This window comes from Loxodonta africana, chromosome 7 (genome assembly GCF_030014295.1).
Source record: "Loxodonta africana isolate mLoxAfr1 chromosome 7, mLoxAfr1.hap2, whole genome shotgun sequence".
NCBI lineage: Eukaryota > Metazoa > Chordata > Mammalia > Proboscidea > Elephantidae > Loxodonta > Loxodonta africana.
Window position 1 is genome coordinate 82704098 of NC_087348.1, and position 6820 is coordinate 82710917.

The 6820-nt window shown below is 39.2% G+C and overlaps 1 pseudogene; it reads right to left on the reverse strand.

The window, feature by feature from the left end:
- Positions 1–5397: 5397 nt before the first annotated feature.
- On the reverse strand, positions 5398–6328 carry LOC100655217 (olfactory receptor 51B6-like; annotated as a pseudogene).
- Positions 6329–6820: the final 492 nt, after the last annotated feature.

A 6820-nucleotide genomic window follows, 5' to 3' on the forward strand; every position in this document is an offset into this window, starting at 1 on the left:
CGAAGTTCCTGGGTGGCACAAAGAGTTAAACACTCAACTACTAGCTGAAAAGTTGGCAGTTCAAACTCACCTACAGGTACTTTGGAAGACAGGCCTGGTGATCTGCTTCTGAAAGGTCACAGCCTTCAAAAACCCTATGGAACAGTTTTATTCTATACACACGACATCACCATGAGTCATATTTGACTTGGCAGCAACTAACAGTCACATATTAATCAACACCGTGGCCAATGTGTCTAACTGAGACAGCTGATGAGATTAATCAGCACAAAGACGTCTGCATGCTGAAGGCTCCTAGCCAGCAGGCCACTCTAACATTTGCTATGCTCTTTATGTTCTCATTGGTAAAGTATTTTCTTACCAGGAGCACTTATATTGGTTCTTGATCCTGTCATATTCAATTCTTTTTATTTTAATTATGAAATTTAACATTATAATACTTTGACAATTCAAATATGGGTGGGAAAAGTTGGTGTTTTGTAGAAAGCTAAGGTCAAATGCTTTGGAATAACTAATTTTAAAAAAGCTGCTAAAATAATTGCTGTCAAAACAGGCATAAACAGGACAGCTGTAAGCTGTAAAATTTTGAGGAAAAGGAAAGCATAAAGTCCTAAAACCATTCTTCACGCTCATTGTATGTCAAGTGTCTAAATACTCTCACTGTATTCTAAACGAAGTGAGACAGGAAAGCATCGATGATACAACTTCGGGAAAGTATACAAAAGAGACAATGTGAGCCTCTAGTCAAAGGCACTCAAACAAAAGCCACTGGGTGGAGTCATCCTGATAGGTTTACAGAAAGTGACAAATTAATGTTGGAAAACTTTTCCTATTACCTGTGGTTATTTATTTCACACAGCTATGAGTTTTAATTCTACAAAAGAAAATTATATAATCACAAAATGAAGGTGGAAACATTTTTGGAAAGTATGAGTGATGTTTATGTAACTTTAACAAAAACACGGGATATAGTGTGGGAAAAAAAGCAGTTAAGAAATAAAAAATGTAAAAAATTTGATCATTTGCTATATTTGGCCTGAATCATAAATTATGTAATGATAATAAACAAAAATTGAGAGGCTATGATGTAAAAACAAAAAAAGATCATATACTTTCTGGAAACAAATTGAAATCACATTGTTTTATTAAATATTAGCATTTAAATGAAATAATTCTGATATATATATTTATGATTTTTTGATTGAATTAATTATTCACTTAATTATTCACTTAATTATTCACAACTTGTTCCTGATCCACTCAAATAAAAAGGTTTCTTGTGCAATCTAAATAAAACCGTGTGCTTGTTAGGCAAAGAGAAATTTTATCCATTAGTTCTTCAGTCAAAGCTAAGCCAATTAACATTCAAAAGAGTAAATCATGTGCTTGCTTTAAATATGTTACTTTAAGAGCATTTATTGAGCCCTTCTCCTTAGAAGAGTCCCTGGGTGGCACCAACGGTTAAGTGCTCAGCTACTAACCAAAAACTATTAACTACCAACCCACCCAGAGGTGCCCAGAAGACAGGCCTGGTGATCTGCATCCTAAGTCACAGCTTGAAAACCCTATGGAGCAGTCCTGCTCTGCACACTGGGGGTTTCCATGAGTCAGAATTGACTTGACGACAATTAGCAACAGCTCCTGAGGATACAGTAACCACTGTAATAAAATATTTTTATGATTAAACTCATTGCCCTTGAGTCAGTTCTGACTCATGGTGACCTCATGTGTTACAGTGCAGAACTGCTCCACAGAGTTTTTTGGCTGTAAAAGCGGTTCACCAGGCCTTTCTTCCACAGAGCTACTCAATGGGTTTGAACTACCAAGCTGTAGGTTGGCAACCAATTACAAGCTGCTTGCATCTCTCAGAGTCCTTGTAACAACAGCTTATATAAGTCTTCTCTATTGCACTAATCTGTTTGTTTCTTGCATAGCAGCTATATAAAGTAATTTTTCACTGCTGTGTGTGTGCATACATACATATTTTAATTACCTGCCTCCCCTCTTAAAATGCAAGCTTCATAGAGGCAGAGGACATATGCACCAATGTATCCTCAGTATGTATTGATTACTAGCATTTAGGGCCATCTTCTTAAATGATTCTTGGTACCTATTAATTACTAGTATACAGGGATTTCTTATTAAATGATTATGAAATAAACGATAGAAGCAGAATTGATGCTTCCTGTCACTAAATCTCAAAGAACAATATAGCATAGTGGCATCTCAAAAAAAATGTGCCCCTTTTGAGATTTGAATTTAATTTTCTCTGTAACTGACTCTGGTCTGATCATCCAATTACTTTAGATTACTCTTAAGAGCACTGGTGGCACAGGGGTTAAAGCGCTCCACTGCTAACCGAAAGATTGGTGGTATGAACTCACAAGAAAAACATGTGACGGTCTGCTTCCATAAATATTACAGCCTTGGACACCCTATGGGGTAGATCTACCCTATCCTATAGGGTTGCTGTGAGTTAGAATTGACCCGACAGCAAAGGTTTTGGTTTGGAATACGTGTAAAATTTGTCTCACTTTACTGTAGCAGTTCCAATCTTGGTCAGTCAACACAAAGGATGCCTTCTTCATGTATTTAATGTTTCACAGCATTCAAAATCCAAATTCTGAACTTTAAGACTCACACTAAAAGGCTGAGACTGTCAGTGATAGAAATAATAAAAAACTGCATTAATAATCACTGCTGTCATTAAAAAAATGCTGTCATTACTACTTTTTAATTCACTTTGCTATTTTCTTTATGTCTTTTTCCAGGAGCAGAATGTAGATGCTGCACAGGCCACAAGATGGCAGGAGATGTTTACAGAGTAATAATTGACTCAGTGGAGGCCACCCCAGAGGAAGACGCAAAGAAAGAACCTGTTGACAGCACAGGAGGCTTGGAGGCAGGAATCCAAGGTCTCTTTTCCCATCTTCTGTGCCCTGCAGTGCCTCATCACAGGGTAGTTGTGAGAATCCAATGGGAGCTCTTACAGTAGACTATCTTGCAGGCTATGATTAAGTGACTTTGCAAGGTGGCATATGTGTATGTGTCAGAATTTCTCTTCCTTCTAAGCCACACTGAGACTGAGAGACTGGCCTCTGTCCCCAGTGAAGAGGCCTTTCTTCTAGCCCATTCAGTGTAGGGAGGTGTCGTTGTGCGGAAAACTTGGGAGGGGAATGGTTGGAGACCAGAAGGCATGTGCCCAAGAGATAATGTGCCAAGCCATGGGAGTGGCTAACAGTCTGGGCCTGTTGTCCTCATGACCAGATAACACTCACCACCCTGCATGCACCGGGCTCCTGCTTGGGGCTGAGTGGGAGCCAGTCTGGGGTCTCAGGGGAACACTCTTATTTTCCGTCTTTCTTTAACATCCTACCCACAGATATAGCTCCCCTAGAGTTCCTTTTCTAATCCTCACTTCTCTCTCTCTGACCTTTTCTCCTTTGTCTCCTCTCCTTCTGCCAACATTTCTCTTTCCCTTAGCTTGTCACTTAGGGCTTGCTCCATCCTCTTCCCACACTGTTTTTAATCTTGCCCACTTGGGCTCATCTCTGAGTCACCTAATCCTTAGCATAAAGATGGACAGGCAATGCATGCCTTGTAGGAACTCTTGCATCATCAGCTGACCCACAAATCTGCTAAAGATCTGGATTTTCTACAGGGTGATTGGTTCTGTGTTCCCCTCTGACTAGCACCTAGCAGTGCTTCAACTTGTGTTGTGACCAGAACTGGTGACAAAGCTGACACTCCCCTTTACATCTCACATTCATGCCTCTCTGGTCACAGTCTGATTCCTCAGAAGCCCAGAGAGGTAGGCAGAGGTCCTCTAAGAATAGTCAGGGGCAGAGACTCCACCCTGCTATCAAGTCAGCATATAGTGAGCATCTATGATGTTCTAGAGATTATGGGTTGAAGTGGAGGCGATGCCTGGATCTTAACCTCTGTCCTCAAAAGTTTATTTCAGGAGATAGAAAAAGTTGCTATATAATTTGAATGTATTCAGTCAGGTTGAATACCATCAGGTTGTTTTATTGCAGTGTTAAGTTACACCAGGTCCTTGACACACCTGGAATGGTGTGATAAGGTAGACAGTGTCACACCTAGAGTCTTGTCAGGGCAACCAGATGATATGTATATTTCATTCATGCTTTTTTGTATGAAAATGCTTTATGGAAATATCTTCTAGGTAGTATTACTTTACCCACTCTTATGCATACGGGGAAGATTAGTGAATGACTGGTAGGTTAAAACAGATTGGACTGTCCTTAAATATCCATCCAAGTGAATCACAGTATTTCCTACCACATAGTAGGTTTTATCCCTCCTCCCATATCTGAGAACATGCTGCAAGACTGAAACCAACCCAATGTTATTTTGCCTTTGACATCACTGTATGCTCCGATCCCCTGGTTTCTAGAGCTGGCAAGCACCAATGGCGTTTTAGTTACTGTCGAGACACTGAGTCTGTGGCTGAGTGACCACCATCTCTTCAAGTTCACTATATGCTTCCATGAAACTTTGATTTAATAAATATCTTATTTTAAGCACAACACCTGACCGATGGTCTGAATGTCACAGAATTCCTCACCAGACACAAAAGTTTTTTTAACAGCCGCGATAGACCATCACTTGAATACAAAATTATTACGAGGCTACTACGAACACACTTGATTTTACCAAGATTCTTTTATTTACCCAACACTGAGCCTTTGCTGTGGCAAGGATGGGCAGAAGCAGCACTAGTTTGAGCAACATTTTTGCAGTCTTCTGTTCTGTACCTTTTTTAAAATCTGTTCTTCCTGTCCTTCTTGGTTATCCAGTAGCCTCTTAGAAAAACACGGAGGCCGAAATGATTGAAAACAATTCACTAAAACCAACTTCTCATATAACCACATTAAAAGAGAAATTCACAAATGAAAACCTTGTAAAATTGAAAAAGATATCCTGTGAGGTTAACTTTATTATACTCAGAATATTTGACCAGTAACAAAACGGTAGTTAAGATCTACTGCTGCTAGCCAAAGGGTCAGAAGTTTGAATCCACTAGCTGCTCCTTGGAAACTCTATGAGGCAATTCAACTCTGTCCTATAGGGTCTCTATGAGCTGGAATCAACTCAACACCAATGGATTAAGTTATTAGTGGAATGAGACAATTTGAGTCCAAAGAAAATATCAACTGAATCCATGCTAAGAGCCTTACACTGTGCTTAGTGTTTTATGTGTCTTATATTTCATCTTCATAAAAAAAGGGAGCTGTGGAAGACACAGTTGTTCAAGAAAGGCAACTTTTCTGAGATTTGATCCTTTTAACTTAATGTGTTTCTTAAAAACTTGCTCCAGTCCACCTATCATTTATGTTTATCATTATATCCTTTCTAGACAGAAGAGAATAAAATTCAGGCTCTTGATTGGGGCAGAGATAAAACTTGTAGTATACTACTATGACTCTGCTTGGGTTTGATGCTATAGATAATGGGGTTCATAAAGGGTGGGAAAGGAAGTATATGTAGCTGACTTTGATGTGTACTAGGTGGGGAAAATTCATTTCAAATCTATAAATAAATGTCAAGCCAATCACAGTGACAAAGACGAGGATGCAGCAGATGTGGGAGACAAAATTGTTGAGTGCCTTGTTGCTCTCTTCTCTAGAAGCAATGCCTAGGACAGCCCTGAGAATCAAAGTGTAGGAGAAAAGATGATGAGAAAGCCAAACAGGACCATTGCAATCATAACCACAATTATAGAGATGATTAGAGGTGATGTCAGCACAGGTCAGTTTGATAATATCCTGGTGGAGGCAGAATGCATGAGAAAGGATGTGGGATCTGCAATAGGAAGATCAGTAGAGAGGCAGTATTAGAGGCAAGGTGAGAACAAAAGCCCTTACAAAAACCCCTATCCCAGTCTTTATTACTTGGGTGTTAGTGAGAATGTACATATATTTCAGAAGTTTGTGGATAATGATGAACCACTCATAGACCATGGAAAGTAAGACTCCAAGCTCTGTGATACAGAGGCTGTGGATGATACAGGCTTGGAGAAAGGAGGCATGGTTGTTAGTTTTCCTGTGATTCATTCACAGCATGTACAGCACTATAGGCATTGTAATCAGGGTCATCCCAAAGTCTATGGTTGCCAGCATGGCTAAGAAATAGTACAGGGGCTCATGGAGGTTATGGTCATCCCTGATGACAAATATTAGGAAGCTGTTGCCAAGATGTATGGAGTTCTAAACTATTGATAATGGAATAGAGATCCAGTGGTGTGCCTTTTCCAGGCCCAGGAAGTAGTCAGCAGGAAAGGTGTGGCACTGGTTTTGAGTTCCATAATGAGTATTGCGACAGGGTAAGGCTTCTCTTAAGGAAATTCTAAATACAGGTCTGCAGGTCTTCATAAATCTCTCTTTAGTGGCTTTTACTTCTTTGTTTAGCATGAATATTCTTTGAATTTCAGTGATACAAGAAAATAGTAATAAATACTTGTTTTTGAGAACACTAGAGAAGAAAAAGAAATAATATAAACAGAAATTACAAATTCAATGCCTAATATATGTCATACCATGTACTAGGAAATGAGGATACAGTCGTGAGTGTGCAAAATAGAATTTGTTCTTGTTTTTCTAAATCTCAAATTTTAGAAATAAGTTCACAGAATAAAAGAGGAATAGCAATGGCAGGAAAAAAAAAAAAACCTATGATGGGAGACTTACAGGGTTCTACTATACGGCCCCTACGAGTTGGAATTGACTCAACAGCAATGGGGTTTTTTTGTTGTTGTTTATGGTCTCTCTGAGCCAAAAATCAACTCAACAGAACCTAA